Source organism: Pongo pygmaeus, chromosome 14 (assembly GCF_028885625.2).
Source record: "Pongo pygmaeus isolate AG05252 chromosome 14, NHGRI_mPonPyg2-v2.0_pri, whole genome shotgun sequence".
NCBI classification, from domain to species: Eukaryota; Metazoa; Chordata; class Mammalia; order Primates; family Hominidae; genus Pongo; species Pongo pygmaeus.
Window position 1 is genome coordinate 99,747,884 of NC_072387.2, and position 22,515 is coordinate 99,770,398.

The following is a 22,515-nucleotide window of genomic DNA, read 5'->3' on the forward strand; positions in this document are numbered from 1 at the left end:
ATACATAAATATAATATACATATAAGTATATATACACATATATCAAACATATCTATAAAGAATCTAAATATAATACATACATATATTTTTTCAAGTAGACCAAAACTTTCTTATACTGAAGAATAATTACTTACCTATTTTTAGTTCCTATTGATAGTTCATTGAGCAAATGAAATTTTCTGTGATTCTAAGATCCAATTGATGGTAAGCTATAATATTCATTTAATAACACTGTAGCATTAAATACATTTACTGGATTTTAAAAAGAGAAGTTTGCTAAAATGTCTGCATGTCAAATTAGGGCCGTATGGTTGCCACAAACCCAGGAATGTTTGGTAATTACAGTCTTCTTACATTATAGTTGTTCAATAAATAACTTGATATCTGTGAAAAAAAAAAAAGATTTTTTTTTCTAATTTATTCCTAGTTAGTTATGTGACTATAAGCCAATGTTGGTCTTTGCTTTTCTAATTCGTAAAACAGTAACAAAAATCAATAGGGTCTTATTTTGTATGTAACTGCTTTTTAAAAAATTATTTTATTTTACATATTTTTCTGTTATTGATACATAATGTGTTACATATTTCTGGGGTACATGTAAGAGCTCTCTACATGCATAGAATATGTTATGACCTAGTCAGGCATTTCCGGTATCCATCACCTTGAGTCCTTATCATTACTTTGTTTTGGAACTTCTTAATTATTATTACCTTACTACAGCAGACCACCCAAATATAAAAATATCCACACCAAGGGAGGTATATGCCTGGAAGTGTATCTTTATAAAGAAGGAATGCTTTGTTGTTGATGGTGGTGGTTTGTGTGTTACAGGAAGGCATCCTGATCCAGACCCCAAAAGAGAGTTCTTGGATATCACTCAAGAAAGAATTCTGGGGGAGTCCACATTGCAAAGTGAAAGCTAGTTTTTTAAGAAAGTAAAGGAATCAAAGAATAGCTACTCCATAGTCAGAGCAGCCCGGAGGGCTGTTGATTGCCCATTTTTATGGTAATTTCTTGATGATATGCTAAACAAGGGGTGGATTATTTATGCCTCCCCTTTTAAGACCATATAGAGTAACTTCCTGATGTTGCCATGACATTTGTAAACTGTCATGGTACTGATGGGAGTGTAGCAGTGAGGACAACCAGAGGTCACTTTCGTCACCATTTTGGTTTTGGTGGGTTTTTGCCAGCTCCTTTCCTGCAACCTGCTTTATCAGCAAGGTTTTTATGGCCTGTATTTTGTGTTGACTTCCTGTCTCATCCTGCGACTTAGAATGCCTTAGCCATCTGGGAATTCGGCCCAGTAGGTTTCAGCCTCATTTTACCCAGCTCCTATTTAAGATGGAGTTGCTCTGGTTCTCATGCTTCTGACATGTGTGTCTGTGTAAACAAATACCAATTACTATTCTTATACTATCGAACTTATTCTTTCACTTGGGAAATAAATTTAAATGTTCTCTAATTTTTCAGAGACACTTTTGCTCAGAATTTTTGCTGTGTGTTTTGATTAGTGCAATCAAATATTTCATTTGTATTTTTTCTTCTTTGACTGAAAAACTAGAAGGAATGAGATTGCTATTTAAGGTGGCCTCTACTAAGCTCTACCAAGTACTGTCTCACTGTTTCATCATGTCATACACTCTCCTGAATAAATCTATGAAAACAGAAAAAAATATACAATGCACAATATTAAAAAAATAACTCCAGGCCAGGCGCGGTGGCTTATGCCTGTAATCCCAGCACTTTGGGAGGACAAGGTGGGCGAATCACGAGGTCAGGAGATCGAGACCATCCTGGCTAACACAGTGACACCCCATCTCTACTAAAACTACAAAAAAAAAATAGCCATGCATGGTGGCACGCGCCTGTAGTCCCAGCTACTCTGTAGGCTGAGGCAGGAGAATCGCTTGAACCCGGGACACAGAGGTTGTAGTGAGTCGAGATCACACCACTGCACTCCAGCCTGGGCGATAGAGCAAGATTCCATCTCCAAAAAAAAAAAGAAAGAAAGAAAGAAAGAAAACTGCAAACTATTAATGAAATCTGGCTGGAAGACCCATAATGGATATGAAAATGAAACAATTAGCAAAACTGTTAACCAGCATATGACATGTCCTCTGTAGCACTGTTGTGTTACAGTCCTGGAAAACGTTTACGTCTCCTTTGTTTTGTCCTGAGCTGCCATAGTCTGAATATTTGTGCCCCTTAACCCCAAGCCCAACCCCAAATTCATATGTTGAAGTTGTAACCTTCAAGGTATGATATTAGAAGGTGGGGCCTTTGGGAGGTGATTATGTTATAATTGCAGAGCCCTTATAAAAGAGGATTCAGAGAGCTTCCTCACCCCTTCTACTGTAAACCAAAAACAAAATTCTGAGTCCCCCAGTCAACTGAACGGACACTTTTTCTTGAAGGACATTCTAAAGTAAACCTGAAACACTAGTTTAGATCATAATGGGAATGAGTATTTGGACACACCTCATTATACTTCCCTCTCTTTAGATTTCAGGCTCAGTTGACTAGCATTAACATTAAAACAGAGACCTTACGACTAACAAAGTAGATTCTTTGTAGCAATAAGACACCAACATGGCAAATAGCAGGCTGTGAAAGAAACTGAAGTATTTTAACCCAATATATGTATATTTTTTGACATACTTTGAAATGGCCCTGCAAAGCTGTATGTTGGGAAAATCTACATTATGTAGAAAATCACCTGCCCTTTTCAGGTCTTTGTTCAAACCCAGGAGAGAATTACCTAAGAGTCTAGCACCATTTTAAGTCTGATAAGAAATATTTACATTTACAATCTATTCTCTCTGAAGCCTGTTACCTAGAAGCTTCATCTGCATAATAAGAACCCTGGTCTCCATGACCCTTTGTCTTAATCCCAGACAGTCCCTTCTATTGATTCTTGATCTTTAGATAAAATCTCTTTCAATCAATTGCCAATTGCCAATCAGAAAATCTTTGAATCTACCTATGATTTGGAAGCTCCTGCTTACAGTTATCCCACCTTTCTTGACAGAACCAATGTACATCCTATATATATTGATTGAGGTCTTATGTCTCCCTAAAATGTATAAAACCAAGCCATAACCCTACCACTTTGGGTACATGTTCTCAGGATTTTCTGGGACTGTTTCGTGAGCCATTAGTCACTCATGTTTGGCTCAGAATAAACCTCTTCAAATGTTTTACAGAGTTTGCCTCTTTTTGTTGACACTACCAATGGTGAAATAGCGCAATGATGGCTGTCAATGAGCCAGAAAGCTCATCATACTCCCAGACATTGAATCTGCCAGGACCTTGATCTTAGACTTGCCAGCCTTCACAGCTATGAGAAATAAATTTCTGTTATTTGTAATCCACCTGGTTCATAATATTTTGCTATAGCAGCCTGAACAGAATAAACCATGAATCACGTTATCTTTATTCAACAAATAAGTAGGCATTTATCCAATTTTTAATTCAAGGCGCTTCTAAGTTAGCCAGAGGGCAGTTGAAAAGTTGTTAGTGATCTACTCCTACACTCACCAATCCACAAAAACATCCTTTTTTTTTTATTTATAACCATTCAAACATTACCTTTCCTAGCATCAATATTACTGGGAACAAGATACATTTGATACCAGCTGAGCATTGTAACATAGGAAGTTCATTTTAAAAAGTGGTCCAGCATTTAAAATTTCATGTGTCTAAGTCATCAGTGGATAAATCCTCTGAAAATATTCACTAAATTAGTGTATAGATATTTAAACTGTGACGTTGAATAATGAAGATTAACACGTTTTCACAGCAAACTCCTCCCCTTGCTCTCCTTCTGGCAAATAAATTTACTAGAATAAAATTAATGTGAGCATTATCAAGAACAATTCAAAGATTTTATCTCTTGGTCAATATTGCCTTTGATTGTTACAAATACTAATATCAATGAATAAACAGAAAAAAGAGATAAAACAGACAAAGGGAGATGAACTAAGGCTCCAGGAAGGGATGATTGTCACAATAATGAAAATGAGATCATGCTATAATCATACAATTTACTATAAAATTATATAAAAATATTTTAAAAACATTTCTTGGTATATTCATAGGGAGGTGACAAAATGTCTTACTGTAATAGGATCAATACATCGACAAGAATTGTTATTTTAAAAATACAAGAAGGTAAATTACAAACAAACAGCTGAATAATAAGTATTTTGATATTTATTTTATAGAGGCATGATAATAAATGCAAAAACAAATAATATATTGTCCAATCAAAGGAACAATAGAGGTAGAATTGAAAATTAAATGGGTCAAAATAGTCATTGAAGGAAGTTGAAAATAAATGTGAAATTTTAGAAGAGTAAATTAGTGTTAAAAAAAGGCAAATCTTCACAAGATAGTTTAATAAGAACAGAAATAATAAAAGAAAATAATACATATATAATACATATGTAAAAAATCAAACAATCTGTATATTATAATTTTTATTGATTGGAAGAATACATGTCATAAAAACTTAATTCTCAGACTAGAAGAAATAACCTAAATATAGTTGAATAAAATTTTCTTAATAAATGTTTGGTTATATATATGATGAAGAAAATAATGTTGTTTGCATCTAGTGCTTTTTATTTTTCTTTGGCAATAAAATACTATTTCACTGAACTTTGCGTATGTATTCAGGCCAAACAATAAAAAAGGAAAAAAGTAAGTAATGATATTTGAGCATTATATTAATGTATTTTTTGGAAGAAAGAAAAGCCAATTCATCTAGTTTAACACACAATGTATAACATGTAAATAAATCTCAGAAAAAAACCATTAAAATTAACTACAGTATTTTATTAGCATTGACCCATATTTCCTTTATTTGCCAAGAAATAAAATCAGGCTAGACTCACTCACATTAAATGTCAGACGGCAATGTGATAGCATCTTTTGAATACTAAAAGAATTCTAAAGTAAGAATGTTATACTCAGGGAAATAGTCACCCATGTAGAAAATCAAACACAAGGCATTTCCAAATAAACAGAAAGTTAGATAATGTACTGCTCTTGATCACTTTCATTTCTTCTTCCTGTTGCACACACATAAAAAGTGTTAAGTAACTTGCAACCAATAGATAAATACATCCAAACAAACGATAAAGTGAAAACATAATGATAAAGTACACTTTAAATCACTTGTCTTAGGAAAGAAGATATGGAGTGTCTAACATTTAGTAAACATGATAGTTATCTAACACTTCAAATTGTATTGAAAGGTATTTGGAAGTTCCAAAAACCTAAAGATATCCTTATACTATCGAGGAGAAAATAAAAAGATACTGCTCTTGTTTGACAAGAACAGTTAATCTTAAATGTATGTTTTACACATGTAGCAATGAATTAAAAACATTATGTATAATGATAATTTCTGAGGAAATGAAAGCAGAACAATATAGTCTAAACAATAAAAAGCACACAAAATAAATTTATTTTTAGAACTAAATAAATGACACAGAGAAAAAAAGACCACTATGAGAACAAAAAATCATGTGTTCTGAAACTTATACATTTAAAAAATATATATATAGTAGTGTAAAACTGGTCTAATCACATTTTTTATAGAATAAATAAATTTAAAACAAAATGTGTTAATATTTTTAATAAAGAAAATGAAAGAGCATATGTCAGGCATTCTAAATAAAACAACGTTATTTTCAACAAGAGATGTGTACATAAATATTCATGGCTGCCTTGTTTGTAACATTAGAAAGAAGACATCATCCAAACTTCCATTAAAAAAAGAATGGCTATATTTACTGTGGTTCAATTAAGCAAGAAAATACTATATATATATATATATATATTTAAGTAAAGGTAAATGGGCTGGGCACAGTGGCTCATACCTGTAATCCCAGCACTTTGGGAGGCCGAAGTGGGCGCATCACGAGATCAGGAGATTGAGATCATCCTGGCCAACATGGTGAAACCCCATCTCTAATAAAATACAAAAAAAAAAAATTAGCTGAGTGTGGTGGCAGGTGCCCATAGTCCCAGCTACTCAGGAGGCTGAGGCAGAAGAATCGCTTGAACCCGGGAGGCAGAGGTTGCAGTGAGCCGAGGTCGTGCCACTGCACTCCAGCCTGGCAACAGAGTGAGACTCCATCTAAAAAAAAAAAAAAAAAAAAAAAAAAATTTTTACTCAAGTTATATGGTCATCTGAGTCCCAGACACCTCTTTTTATTGCTGAAGCATATTATAATTATGCAATATATCGGTCTTGGTGTATTAGAAATACTATGCCATATTTTCCACTGTATTGTAAGTCAAGAGTTAGAGTGGGACTCCATATGATGCAAGATAAATAAACATCTTCTCTTCTTGATTAAACCCTTTCTGAGGGGCTAATTCTTCCCTTCTGTTGTATGAAATTAAAGGAATTTCTTGTGACTTTAGTAGTTCAACAAAATGACAACAGCCGTTTCTGCAGTTACTTTCAGTCTCACAAAAGATTTATGTAACCAAAAATTAAATTATCCTGTGTAATAGTGAAACTCCAAGTTTTATTTAAAGATTCCTCTTTTTACTGACTTGGCCTTATATGAGGCTGGAGATCCAATTTGGAAATGGACATTTGGTAGACTCTTTCATCCCCTACATTGCTCTCCTACTTTTCTCCTTTGCTTATTAATCATGGCGTATGACCTCCCAGGGAAAACAGCCGGGAGGAAGTTAGAAAATATGTTTAAAGGGCAAAAACATTTTCACTTGATTGGTTGCATAATGATTTGATTTTGGATCTCTTGGGGCTTGGAATCTGGCCAAAGATTACTCTATAGTAAGGTACATTTTAAGTTTCTTAACTTTAAGACATGCCAGCTCAAAGAATGTCTAAATTTAGTTTTCCAGACTGAGGCAATGCATTCACTTGGGCTAACTGCTTATGAATTTCTCAGTGCCTGGACTTCCAGATGTCCACCCTGTTGTTGGCATTATGTAATTCCTCCAGATATTATTTCTAAGGAGCATTTTAAATGGTATCAGCTTGGCTCCCTTTTTTGCATAGCGCGTATCTGGTACAATCCAAATTTATGTACGTGTAGCTAGCTCCCGATGAAGTATTTTCTCTCTCCTGTTTAGCCATCTCAGGTAGATAGCAAAACCTCAGGCTAATCGTATGTGAAATAGACAGTGTCCACTGTACCCAGATTCAAAGAGGATATGTCAGTGTGAGGAGGTATTTTTATCCACTCCTTCTACTAAAAAATGGGAAGAAAAATGATAGGAAACGTCGCACGTTTCCTTCCAAATATATTTTCTTCTCTATTCTTTACCTTAAAAATAAATAAAATCAAATTTACCTTTTCTTTCCTAATGCTCTAAAGAAAACCTAGGGGCCCAATTTAGAATATGGAACACTTGCCGCATATCATTGGCAGAATCATTGGAAGACACGTCGTTGGAAGAATCAATGATTCTTCCCCAATCATTTGAAGTCTGGTTAACACCATTCTTCTAAACTCTAAATTGCGTTTCCTGCTTTTCCTGTTTTCTTTCTTTCTTTCTTTTCTTTCTTTCTTTCCCTTTCTTTCTTTCTTTCTTTCTTTCTTTTTCTTTCTTTCTTCTTTCTTGTCTCTCTCTCTTTTCCTTCCTTCCTTCTTTCTTTCTTTCGTTGAGTCTTGCTCTGTCACCTAGGCTGAAGTACAGTGGTGCAATCACAGCCAACTACAGCCTTGACCTACTGGGCTCAAGTGATGCTTTCACCTCAGCCTCCCAGGGTGGCAGCGACTACAGGTGCATGCCACCATGCCTGGGTAAATTTTTTATTTCTTTTTTTAAAGATGCGGTTTCACCATGTTGCCCCAATCCACCTGCCTAGGAATTACAGGCATGCTGGAAAGGTGCTGGAATTACAGATGTGAGCCACCACACCTGGCCAACTCTAATTCATAATGTAAACCGGTGGTCGTCTTGTTAATAATTATTTGTGTAGCTCCTTGTCTGATTTTTGAGAAAGTGCTTGCTGTATAGTAGTCACTTTAAAAAATACTAGCTTTTATTATCCATATAGATAAAAATTAATCAGATATTTAAAATAATTTAGTACTGTATTGGCAGAAGCTTTACAAAGCCAATATATTTTTCATATAAATGTTTCATAGAAATACAAGTAATAATTATATTTAAGGATTATATAAATGTGATCTATCATAAAATACAAAAATTAGAAAATTTAAAAATGGGATTAAAAGCATTTGATAAAATGCAACATTTTTTTTAAATCCTTGGAAATTGAAAAAATAAACATTAAAATATATCAATATTATTCAATTAAAATATGAAATGCTAAGGTGATTATGTTAAAACATGAAATGAAAGAGAATGGTCATAGATATATAATGATCATAAAATATACATGATGTGGAAATCCATTGGAATGCCCATAGAAGTAATACATTTCCAATTGCATGATTTGACAAAAATAAGCCAAAATACAGAGCTTTATGACATAGTTAAAATGAAGAGGACTCTTTTAAAAGTATTTTTATCACTAAATAACCAAAGTAGAATACTTCAGAAACAGCCAAAGAAAAAATGTATTTGATAGAGGTAATTGATAATACAAAAACTTACCAAGGATTATAATATATCAATTTAATAATGAGAAAGAGACATTATTTCTGAGAGGAAATTCTGAAAATGGTAGAAACAACATGTTTACAAATTGTCATGGTTAGAATTTTTTTTTTTTTTTTTGAGACGGAGTCTTGCTCTGTCTCCAGGCTGGAGTGCAGTGGCACCATCTCAGCTCACTGCAACCTACGCCTCCCAGGTTCAAGCTATTCCCCTGCCTCAGTCACCCAAGTAGCTGGGATTACAGGCACATGCCACCACGCCTGGCTAATTTTTTGTATTTTAGTAGAGACAGGGTTTCACCATGTTGGCCAAGATGGTCTCAATCTCCTGAGCTTGTGATCCGCCCACCTCGACCTCCCAAAGTGCTAGGATTACAGGCGAGAACCACCGAGCCCAGCCATAGTTAGAAATTTTAAGCTAAATCCCAGTTGTAGCTTTTGAAGCTTAAATGCATGCATATTAAACTCATACATATCATGTAAAAAATAGTAATCAAGAAACATATTTGAAAAAAAGGAGGTTTTTACCAGTTGCAACTAAAATAATTAAAACATTATTACACCAAATAAGGATGTGTAGTCTCAACAGTAAATCAGAATAGATAAGATAACCTGAAATAAATGTAAAAATTGGTTATTTACAAAACAAAGAAACAAAAATTAGAAACAAAAAAGCTCTTAAACCTGGCAAAATTATTTTTCACTTTTTGGCCTAAGGGTGAATATAAGATATTCTTTATAAAATGTTTAGGCATTTTATATTTGGTATCTATATAAGATATGTAATATATAATATATAATAATATATTATCATTAATAGTATTAATAATATTATTAATTATAGATAATATATAAAATATATAAGATATTCTTTATAAAATGTTCAGACATTTGGCATTGCCATGGTTCTGAATTTGCTGATGTGCCAAAACAAATATAGTTACTTTGGCTGTTACATAAATTAAGAAATGATATTTTTATTTTTATATGTATGCTGTTTGTCCAAATTTTTATCAAATCTTTTTTGATAATATTGTCTTATGTTTAAATTATAATAACTTCTGTTTGGCAATGGAGATAAAGTTAACATTCTAAAATTAAAACACTTGTTCAATTTATTATCAAAATGGATAATTCTTTACAAAGTAGGATGGAAGATTTTTTTATGATGGGCTTACCTGTTTCTTCAATGGAATATGACTGAAGACAAATTCCCAAGTTTATAAAATTAGAGTGCACTTCATATAAAAGAGGAAATGACTCCAAAATTTTAATCTTGTAGTAAATCAACATTAAATATTGAATTTCCCAATACATATGCATAACCAAGTTGCAGTGGACTCAATGTACCCCCGTCTCCCCAAATTCATATGTTGAAACCCTAATCCCAGTATGATAGTATTTGGAGGTGAGGTTCTTAGGAAGTGATCAAGTCATGAGAGTGGAGTCTTCGTGAATGGAATTAATGCCCTTATGAAAGGAAACCAGAGAGTAAACTGGCTCTTTCTGCCATTTGAGGACACAGGAAGAAGTTTTATAAACCAGAATTGGGTCCTCACCAAGAACCTTGACACTGCTGACACTCTAACTTCCGATATCCAGAAATATGAGAAAAAAATGTTTGTTGTTTAAGCCACCCAGATTCTAGTATGTTATTATGATAGCCTGAGCTTAGTAAGACAAAATGGAAGACTAATATAGAAGGGACATTTTTCAAAGCTTGAAACATTTCTCATTTCTTTGTCTTCTTGGTAATTATTTTCTAATTAGTTTTTATGGACTTTGCTTTTATTATAATAGAGCAGTTTTCCCTTAAGGCCTATATGAATTATATATGACTTAAATATAGAAGTATAGAAACACAAGCAAAATTTTGGAACAGCAAAATTGTAGGAATAAAAATTAAGTATTGGAGACTGAAACTTTTTTCTTCTTTCGGTTTATAGTTCAATGGGTAATCCTGTAGAGGCTGCTTTAACAATAGGTAGACACTGTATTTTTAAAATAACCTTTAATGATAATTGTCTTGTAAAAAATTTTTGAAAATCTTAATATCCCAAATAATGCATATTTAAGCTCTTTTCGCCCCCAAGCTTCATTAGCAAAACTATACTCCAAAAAATAGACAGAAGTTAAAAATTTGGACACGTGCTGAGTTCATAACCTAGGTCACATGAAAAAGCAAGACTAGGTTAGAAGGCCTGGCAAAAATTGTATTAGAAGAATTTTTAGGTTTGTCCCTGGGCTTAGAAATCAGCCTAAACTTGTTGTTGCTTTTGTTTATTTATTTTTTGTTTATTTAGGTATTTCTTACATATTTCTACATTTGTTTGAGAGACTGAATCAAAATACAAATTTGTCCCTAAGAAGCAGTGGTTTAAAATAATAAAAACCACAATTCTCTTTTATGCTGCTTTGCACAGTATTAACTTTATGTAAGTCAGTTCAAAAGTCAGAAACTTATGTGAGTTCTGCTGCTTCTTAATACCATTTTCTATTATTACCTTTTTGATTTTTCTATATACTCAATATCATACTTCATAATATATGCTAGTTTCAAGATAAAAAATATTAGATATGATCCTCAAACTATTAAATATGCATTATCAATTTTAAATACTTCTTCTTTGAAGTTATTAAGGCTCAAAAAAATTAAAGAAGTTTCCAAAATTGAACACTTAGGATAAACATGTGTGTTTCTACCCCAGTGTATATCTGCCTTCTGTTATGTATAATTTTCTTCTTCAAAATGCTGCTGTGTACATTATTTAACTAGAAGTATTTTAGCAATGGTTACTTAATCTACCTGCTTAGGTATAGCTCCTTTTAAAAGTCAGTGTTTTTAAAATTTGAGACTTTATAAAACCACAATTTTTCACTGAGGATTATGACAAACTTGAAATACAGCATATACAGTTAAACAGCTTGACACTAACAGCTTACATAATCAGATGTAATAACAGTCTAATAAAAAACAGTCTTCACATGTTTTATAAATTAAGTGTAGTTTGGAAAATTTCTGCTATATTCCTTCTGCCCATTATTTGTTTACTCTGTTTTGTATCTCTCTTGGTTTCTCCACTAGTCTTCATCAAAGTCAATTATTTTCAATGTTACAGTATTCCTTTTATTCTCATTGAGACTTTATAGGCAAGGGCCTTTACAAATGTTTTTTTCATAAGTTTTGCTATGTATTTTGTTATTTCTATTAACTCATATATACAAATGCAAGAGGTCTGTTTCTTCTTTACTGAATTATCTTCACATTTGCTGCTTATTTCAGAGCTTTTCTGATGGAAGAAATTTGCTTCCCATGCTTTTGTAAGAAACATATTGACTGCTATATAAAACTGCTTTTTTTTTAATTCTACAGGTAATTCTTATTTCTTAGGAAATGCCACTTTCAGCAGGAGCAACAAAGTGAAAAATTATCCCTTTGCTACCTCTCAGTAATATTGTTTAAGTTTATTTTGTCAATTTATCTTTGATTTCCCCTTCTTGTATTTCACCGGCCTGAAATACGCCCAGAAATGTCCTTTCCACCCATACAAATTCTTCTCTGCCATCGAATTACAACTCAGATACGTCAATTTTTGGAACAAGCAGGTCCTCAGCCCTTGAACTTGAATAGAGCTCTTCATCTTATAAATGCCAGAGGAATTACTTTCAGACTAATTCATGTGGAACTGATTCTTGGAAAATGTCTTTTGTTCACATTTTGCTATTGTTTTGATATAATTTATCTCCCGGACTGTTCTTTAATTTTGTTTATTTGTCTTGTTGCTATAGGGGGATGATGTTTTCTTTTCTGTCTGAATAGAAAAGATTCAGTTCTGTAGTCTTTGGAATCAAACAGCACTTTGCCTTTTAAAATCATTTATCTTATAATATTTATGGAGTATGTTTTGGGTACCTGAAATGTAACACAAGGGAAAGACTTTTTTTTTTGAGACAGATTCTCACTCTGTCGCTCTGGAGTGCAGCAGCACAATCTCGGCTCACTGCAACCTCCACCTCCTGAGTTCAAACAATTCTCCTGTCTCAGCCTCCCGAGTAGCTGGGATTACAGGTACACACCACCATGCCTGGCTAATTTTTTTTTGAGATGGAGTCTCGTTCTGTCACCCAGGCTGGAGACCAGTGGCGTGATCTCAGCTCACTGCAAGCTCCACCTCTTGGGTTTACGCCATTCTCCTGCCTCAGCCTCCCAAGTAGCTGGTACTACAGGCACCCAGCTAATTTTTTCTATTTTTAGTAGAGATGTGGATTCACCATGTTAGCCAGGATGGTCTCGATCTCCTGACCTCATGATCTGCCCACCTTGGCCTCCCAAAGAGCTAGGATTACAGGTGTGAGCCACCACGCCCATCCCTAATTTTTGCATTTTTAGTAGAGATGGGGTTTCACCATATTGGTCAGGCTGGTCTTGAACTCCTGACCTCAGATGATCCACCTACCTCAGCCTCCCAAAGTGCTGGGATTACAGGCGTGAGCCACCACTCCCGGCCGCATCAGGACGTTTTGCATGTGTTCTCTGAAGTAATCACAATTAAAATTACATGATCAACTGTATATTCATGTTTTCTATCTAGCTCCCCAAATTTTGTAAGCCAAACATGGAGGTAGTATCTTTCATGTATCACTGAAATGTCAGTGCCTAGACTGTACATGATGAATAACTACCAATATCGGTTGCATGTGCAAAGGTAATAATACTGGAAGCTTAATAAACATTTCCTGAGGGTGAAAAATGGGAAAAACGTCTTCTTTTGGGAAGTGTCTGTTCATACCCTTCGCCCACTTTTTGATGGGGTTGTTTGTTTTTTTCTTGTAAATTTGTTGGAGTTCATTGTAGATTCTGGATATTAGCCCTTTGTCAGATGAGTAGGTTGCGAAAATTTTCTCCCATTTTGTAGGTTGCCTGTTCACTCTGATGGTAGTTTCTTTTGCTGTGCAGAAGCTCTTTAGTTTAATTAGATCCCATTTGTCAATTTTGGCTTTTGTTGCCATTGCTTTTGGTGTTTTAGACATGAAGTCCTTGCCCATGCCTGTGTCCTGAATGGTAATGCCTAGGTTTTCTTCTAGGGTTTTTATGGTTTTAGGTCTAACATGTAAGTCTTTAATCCATCTTGAATTAATTTTGATATAAGGTGTAAGGAAGGGATCCAGTTTCAGCTTTCTCCATATGGCTAGCCAGTTTTCTCAGCACCATTTATTAAACAGGGAATCCTTTCCCCATTGCTTGTTTTTCTCAGGTTTGTCAAAGATCAGATAGTTGTAGATATGCGGTGTTATTTCTGAGGGCTCTGTTCTGTTCCATTGATCTATATCTCTGTTTTGGTACCAGTACCATGCTGTTTTGGTTACTGTAGCCTTGTAGTATAGTTTGAAGTCAGGTAGCGTGATGCCTCCAGCTTTGTTCTTTTGGCTTAGGATTGACTTGGCGATGCGGGCTCTTTTTTGGTTCCATATGAACTTTAAAGTAGTTTTTTCCAACTCTGTGAAGAAAGTCATTGGTAGCTTGATGGGGATGACATTGAATCTATAAATTACCTTGGGCAGTATGGCCATTTTCATGATATTGATTCTTCCTACCCATGAGCATGGAATGTTCTTCCATTTGTTTGTATCCTCTTTTATTTCATTGAACAGTGGTTTATAGTTCTCCTTGAAGAGGTCCTTCACGTCCCTTGTAAGTTGGATTCCTAAGTATTTTATTCTCTTTGAAGCAACTGTGAATGGGAGTTCACTCATGATTTGGCTCTCTGTTTGTCTGTTATTGGTGTATAAGAATGTTTGTGATTTTTGTACATTGATTTGGTATCCTGAGACTTTGCTGAAGTTGCTTATCAGCTTAAGGAGATTTTGGGCTGAGACAATGGGGTTTTCTAGATATACAATCATGTCGTCTGCGAACAGGGACATTTATGCAGCCAAAAGACACATGAAAAAATGCTCATCATCACTGGCCATCAGAGAAATGCAAATCAAAACCACAATGAGATACCATCTCACACCAGTTACAATGGCAATCATTAAAAAGTCAGGAAACAACAGGTGCTGGAGAGGATGTGGAGAAATAGGAACACTTTTACACTGTTGGTGGGACTGTAAACTAGTTCAACCCTTGTGGAAGTCAGTGTGGCGATTCCTCAGGGATCTAGAACTAGAAATACCATTTGACCCAGCCATCCCATTACTGGGTATATACCCAAAGGACTATAAATCATGCTGCTATAAAGACACATGCACATGTATGTTTATTGCAGCACTATTCACAATAAAAAAGACTTGGAATCAACCCAAATGTCCAACAATGATAGACTGGATTAAGAAAATATGGCACATATACACCATGGAATACTATGCAGCCATCAAAAATGATGAGTTCATGTCCTTTGTAGGGACATGGATGAAACTGGAAATCATCATTCTCAGTAAACTATTGCAAGGACAAAAAACCAAACACCGCATGTTCTCACTCATAGATGGGAATTGAACAATGAGAACACATGGATACAGGAAGGGGAACATCACACTCTGGGGACTGTTGTGGGGTGGGGTAGGGGGGAGGGATAGCATTAGGAGATATACGTAATGCTAAATGGCGAGTTAATGGGTGCAGCACACCAGCATGACACATGTATACATATGTAACTAACCTGCACATTGTGCACATGTACCCTAAAACTTAAAGTATAATAATAAAAAAAAGAAAAAAAAAGTATAAAAAAGAAGAGAAATGGGAAAAACTACATATAGAGAAAAAGAGAAAAAGTAACAAGTTAAATATATTTTTGAAGTTCATATTCTTAATGGGGAAATTTAGTCTGCATTTGGGAGAAAAATATTTTCTAAATATTACATAATCTAACAAATATTAAAATATCTTGGTAACACATTAGAGATGGGTAGAGCTAAAAGCAACTCATCTGGATGAAAAGAAAATACACTAGTCCAAAAAAGATATGCTGTAGGTTTTGTGGAAAGTATATATGTTGTAAACAGAAAATTAAAATCAATGTTAGTAAAAAAATAAAAATTGGGTATTATTTTCCTTAAAATTTGAGTACTATTTTCTTGTGGTAGTTTGCATAAGGCTTTCTTTTAGTGTTTGCAGACATAGAACACCTTCAAGTGGTTTAGATTAGTTTTCTAATTTACTACAATTTTTTCAATGTTGAAAAGGAAATCCCCAAATTTTAATTTAGCAATGTATTTTGTGGCAAACTCAACTTTTTGTTGTATTTATAGAAGAGGTAAATAAATTGAACTATGATTGAGTTAAAAACCTTAAATTATTATTCAGTTATAAATTGGTTTTAATTGGTTGACTGTTTTCATACTTACATTTAGTAGAAGACATTGTTGTATTTTGAATGCAAGCATTGTTGAAGATATAAAAGGCCACATTGCTTTTTACCATATTTTGCAATATTATCTTTGTATTATTCAAAATAATACATGAAAGGCAAAGCTAAATGATTTCAGGAATTAAAATATATGACCAAATGATTCTTGTACTTATAATTTGTACCCCATCTTTATAAAAATTGTGATAAATACTGAAATATATACAATTAAAGGAGACAGTCATTCTTCAGGAAAATGTAATAAAATATCTTTACATTTCTGAAAAGTATAATATGAAAGGTGAGGCTTCATGTTCAGGCCTCAGGCTAACTTCCTTTGAGTTTGATAAGGGTCAAAGTGTACAAGAGGATGAAAAGAAAGGGCACTCCAACTGGGAAGGGAAAGCATGAACAGCAGCCGTCACACAAGGAACAGTCAGGATTAGCTAGTGTCTGTGATGTGAGCACTGATGAACATATGACCAGAAATGTTTAAAATGTCATAACTATTTGCTTGGTGAGATTTATATAACTGTGGCTCTATGATACTTTGTTATTTGCCTCATTTAAATGCAAAAAAGTCAAAATATCTCTTTTTGCTTGAGAAAGAAGAAAACCCACTCCATATAATATATAAATATTGGCCATGCGCGATGGCTTACACCTGTAATCCCAGCACTTTGGGAAGCTGAGGTGGGCGGATCACTTGAGGTCAGGAGTTCAAGACCAGCCTAGGCAACATGGCCAAATCCCGTCTCTACTAAAAATACAAAAATTAGCCAGGTGTAGTGTGCAAACCTGTAGTCCTAGCTACTTGGGAGGCTGAGGCATGAGAATTGTTTGAGCCCAGGAGGCAGAGGTTGCAGTGAGCCAAGCTTGTGCCACTGGACTCCAGCCTGAATGATAGAGCAAGACTTTGTCTCAAAAAAAGTTTTTTATATATTTATATATATGAAATATATATATAACATGTTATATATAAATACTATAATATATAATATATAGAAACACATAACATCATATATAAATAATATATATGATGTTATATGTCATATATAACACGATATATAATAGATAACATGTTATATATGTCATATATAACACGATATATAATAGATAACATGTTATATATGTCATATATAACACGATATATAATAGATAACATGTTATATATGTCATATATAACACGATATATAATAGATAACATGTTATATATGTCATATATAACACGATATATAATAGATAACATGTTATATATGTCATATATAACACGATATATAATAGATAACATGTTATATATGTCATATATAACACGATATATAATAGATAACGTTATGTATGTCATATATAACACGATATATAATAGATAACGTTATGTATGTCATATATAACACGATATATAATAACGTTATGTATGTCATATATAACACGATATATAATAGGTAACGTTATGTATGTCATATATAACGTGATATATAATAGGTAACGTTATGTATGTCATATATAACACGATATATAATATATAACGTTATGTATGTCATATATAACACGATATATATATATAACGTTATATATGTCATATATAACATGTTATATATCGTGTTATATATGTTATATATATTTATATATAAAACATGGGGGTTTTTTTGTGTATATATATATATATATATATATATATTCTTTGCTCTTCAACTGGGGTCAGTGAGCAAGAGTGGGCACTGGCAGGGATACTCAAAGCAGACAGCTGGAGCCAGACCTTGTGTCCAGGACTCACACTGGCACTTCTGAATCCTCAGAATCCACTGGCTTTTGAGCTCTCATGATTTGGTGGTGGGGGTGGGATTCCTGGTTTGCGGGTCCAGAGGATCGTGCTCCTTCCCCGATACATGTCCCACACAGCCCCGTTCTGCTCTGAGATGCAGCATTTGATAACTTACCCCCTTACCACATACAACTTACCCCCTTACCACATACCACTTCCATCCACGTCTGAGTCAATTTTGTTATTAACCTCCTTGAGACTCCGTCCGCCTCGAGAATAGATATTTTTTTTTCCCAGTTCATTGAGTTTGGAGTTTTGGATACCATGCAGAAAGTTTACCTTTAAGACTGAGCACTATTTTGATACCCTTCCTCCCCAAAACGTTCATGCTCACGAGTTTGTGGGAAAAGTGAAAGCCAGTACACACAGGAAACTATGGCTGAACACAGGCTCACCTCACGACAGCTTCTGTGGCTGTTGACCAGCCATCCATCTTTGTGGTGGTATCACAAGACAGTTTAATGACAGCAGTGAGACTTGCTCTTCAGCATGCGTTCAAGGTTCTTGCAGAATCACATCCCACCCACTATGGCTTCTTGTGGAGGTGGTTTGATGAAATCTTTACTCTGCTACATCTCCTGCTCCAGCAGTATTATCTCTCTAAAACCACTGCCTCCTTTTCTGAAAACTTTTGTGGCTTAAAGAGAATAGTAATGAGAGGTGACAGCATGCTGGCAGTCCTCACAGCCCTCGCTCACTCTCGGCGCCTCCTCTGCCTGGGCTACGATTTTGGTGGCACTTGAGGAGCCCTTCAGCCCACCGCTGCACTGTGGGAGCCCCTTTCTGGGCTGGCCAAGGCCGGAGCCCACTCCCTCAGCTTGCAGGGTGGTGTGGAGGGAGAGGCGCGAGTGGGAACCGGGGTTGTGTGCGGCGCTTGCGGGCCAGCTGGAGTTCCGGGTGGGTGTGAGCCTGGCGGGCCCCGCACTTGGAGCAGCCGGCCCCGGGCAATGAGGGACTTAGCACCCGGGCCAGCGGCTGCAGAGGGTGTACTGGGTCCCCAAACAGTGCCAGACCACCGGCGCTGCACTCAATTTCTCGCTGGGCCTTAGCTGCCTTCCCGCGGGGCAGGCCTCCGGACTGCAGCCCACCGTGCCTGAGCCTTCCCCCACCTCCGTGGGTTCCTGTGCAGCCCGAGCCTCCCGCAGGAGCGCCGCCCCCTGCTCCACGGCGCCCAGTCCCATCGACCACCCAAGGGCTGAGGAGTGCGAGTGCCCAGCGCAGGACTGGCAGGCAGCTCCACCTGCAGCCCCGGTGGGGGATCCACTAGGTGAAGCCAGCTGGGCTCCTGAGTCTGGTGAGGACGTGGAGAGTCTTTATATCTAGCTCAGGGATTGTAAACACACCAATTGGCACTCTGTATTTAGCTCAAGGTCTGTGAGTGCACCAATCGACACTCTGTATCTAGCTGCTCTGGTGGGGCCTTGGAGAACCTTTATGTCTAGCTCAGGGATTGTAAACACGCCAATCGGCACTCTGTATCTAGCTCAAGGTTTGTAAACACACCAATCAGCACCCTGTGTTTAGCTCAAGGTTTGTGAGTGCACCAATCCACACTCTGTATCTAGCTGCTCTGGTGGGGCCTTGGAGAACCTGTGTGTTGAAACTCTGTATCTAACTAATCTGATGGGGACATGGAGAACCTTTGTATCTAGCTCAGGGATTGTAAATACACAAATCGGCACTCTGTCTCTAGCTCAAGGTTTGTAAACACACCAATCAGCACCCTGTGTTTAGCTCAAGGTTTGTGAGTGCACCAATCGATACTCTGTAGCTAGCTGCTCTGGTGGGGCCTTGGAGAACCTGTGTGTTGAAACTCTGTATCTAACTAATCTGATGGGGACATGGAGAACCTTTGTATCTAGCTCAGGGATTGTAAACACACCAATCAGCACCCTGTCAAAACAGGCCACTTGGCTCTACCAATCAGCAGGATGTGGGTGGGGCCAGATAAGAGAATAAAAGCAGGCTGCCCCAGCCAGCATTGGCAACCCGCTCAGGTCCCCTTCCACACTGTGGAAGCTTTGTTCTTTCGCTCTTCGCAATCAATCTTGCTACTGCTCACTCTTTGAGTCCACGCTGCTTTTATGAGCTGTAACACTCACCTCGAAGATCTGCAGCCTTCACCCCTGAACCCAGCGAGACCGCGAGCCCACCGGGAGGAACGAACAACTCCAGACGCACTGCCTTAAGAGCTGTAACACTCACCGCGAAGGTCTGCAGCTTCACTCCTGAGTCAGCGAGACTACGAACCCACCAGAAGGAAGAAACTCCGAACACATCCGAACATCAGAAGGAACAAACTGCAGACGCGCCACCTTAAGAGCTGTAACACTCACCGCGAGGGTCCGCGACTTCATTCTTGAAGTCAGTGAGACCAAGAACCCACCAATTCCGGACACAGTAATGGGGGACACTCACAAGTCTCACAGATTGGCTAGTGCTAGTCTCCTAAAGGAGCAGCTTTGGAAATCAATTATATTTCTGGTTCTTCTTTTCTATCTGAAAGTGAAGCTGGAGAAGCTGGTTTCTAGCTGAGAGAAGAGGATGAATATTCTATTCATCCCCCATCTTCCAACTGGAAATGATTTTACAGACCCTTCCTGGCAGCCTACCCATTTGTTAACATGGCCTGGGAAGGATGGTTTCTTGTACAACTGCGATACATCCTAGGAAAATCTCAGCATCACTCACCACTGCTGAAGCTGGCTGGAGTTCAGCTAGGTCGACTGACAGTTCAGGGAATACAAGCTCTGGAGCACAGACCAGCTGAAGCCAGCATGATACAGCAATCAGCCAGCGGTGTTAGAAGATAAAGTCAGCTCTGAAGAAAGCCGTGAGGGGTATTGCCTTATCCCTGTCTACTGGCCTTTCTGTCCGTGTATTCTCCTTGCAGTTCCTTGACTGGTGGTACTCATCTGAAAACCAAGAAACCATCAATTCATTGACTGCCCTGCCAACTCCACCACCACCTGTCCACCTAGACTGTAACTCTGATTGTCCCCTCTTACCCAAAATGCAGACTGTGTGCCCCTAGTGTTGTAAAACCCAGGTGAATGATACTGTTCTTGCCACTTTTAGCTATGTGTTTTGTTACGGCTGGGTGTTTCATTATGTGAGGAGTCACCAAGCTTGTCCCATTAGAGGTTTTCCAACAGAAGCACAACATCTGATTAAATTCTACTCCCCTGAGAACTGAAAAACAAAATTACATAGAATACTTTATTAAGAAACAAAATAATTACTGGATTTCAGATTTCAAATGAAATATTTCTGGTCAAATGATTGTATTAGTACAAGATAATCACAGTTGTTTGCCTTTTAGTGACTGGAATACAGGAAATTGGCTAGACTTTTGTTTGAAAGCAGAAAGCAAGATAGATGATTAAAACAGTAAGCAGCCACCATCCACTGAGCAGCAACAGAAATGATAAAGTGAGGTCACCAAATATTAGTGTTTGGAGACAGGGTCCCATTGACCTGTGTCCTGGATTCAGCCCACTGAAGAGGCAGAGCTGGCTCACACTGTGATCTATCTGATAATTGAATTGCAAAACACAGTGAAAAAACACCAAACAAACCTGGAAGCTAGAGAAATGCTGACAGACCTAAAACCAAGAAGAAATAAGGCCTTTCATTCCCTCTCCTTGCCTTCATATATCTGAAGAATGCTTTGTGAGGACAGAACCTTGGCACACTAACCAGCAAAATAGTCTGAGAATAGGGTACTCGAACTCCGTTCCTACCATGAAAGAGCAGAGAATTCAGGGTGGAACTGTTGCTGAGAGGCAGTAGGTAAATAATCAATACAACATCATATTTAATGATTACAAAGTGGGTTATGGGCTAACATATTTGGCATTAAGTATGTTCAAATGGAATTTGTTTGCCCCTTAGAATTTCCAAGTAATGCAAAAATATTTTAGTCCAGGAATTTCTGCCACTTAGCTTGTAAAGCTTCTATAAGCCTCAATTTCTTTAAAATGAGAATCTGTCATAATCCTTTGTGTTTCTAAAATTCTGTAATTCTCACATCTTTATCAGTAAACTACTTTATATATATTTTTTAATGTAGGTAAATCCATTTTATGGGTAAAATAAAGACAAAATCAAAGCGTGGTAGGTGTCCAGGAAATAGACTTGATTGTGGTTTTACAGGCATGCATTCTGTTCCTGGCTGCAGCAATATCAATAATTAGAAGTTAAGGCAACTAATTAACTTTTGTGACAATCAATCAGTTCATCTAAAAATAATTAACAGAAATAACTGCCTTGCAAGTATATTATAAAATTAGATATAAAAGATTGAAATCATTCTTGAAACATAGCAAGAGTGTAATAAAAAAACTGCAACAGTGATTTGGCAGTGATGTTAAGATTATGTTGATTTAACCCCAAGGCTATGCAAGTTGTAAGGCAACAAAACAATATTACAACCAAATTATTTAACCCTTATAGGCATAAAATTGATAAAATTATTAATGTGTAATATCTGTAACACATGAAAATATCTAGAACAGCATTTCTAATCATCTTGTCTCATAGAAATATTGTAAAATGATGACAAGGTGTACTGTTCATATGGGTTTTTATATGATGATTTGAAGTAACCCAGTTACTGCTGATTTATATCTCCAAACTAATATTTTACAACTTAGTTCAATATTATATTATTTATCATTTAATTACATATCCCTGACTTAAGTAAAACTTACTAACCCAAAAT

At 36.3% G+C, this 22,515-nt stretch overlaps 1 pseudogene; it reads left to right on the plus strand.

Moving 5' to 3' along the window:
* Positions 1 to 20,826, plus strand: part of LOC129011357 (peroxisome assembly protein 12-like) — an 89,169-nt pseudogene extending 68,343 nt beyond the window's left edge.
* The last annotated feature ends 1,689 nt before the right edge of the window (positions 20,827 to 22,515 follow it).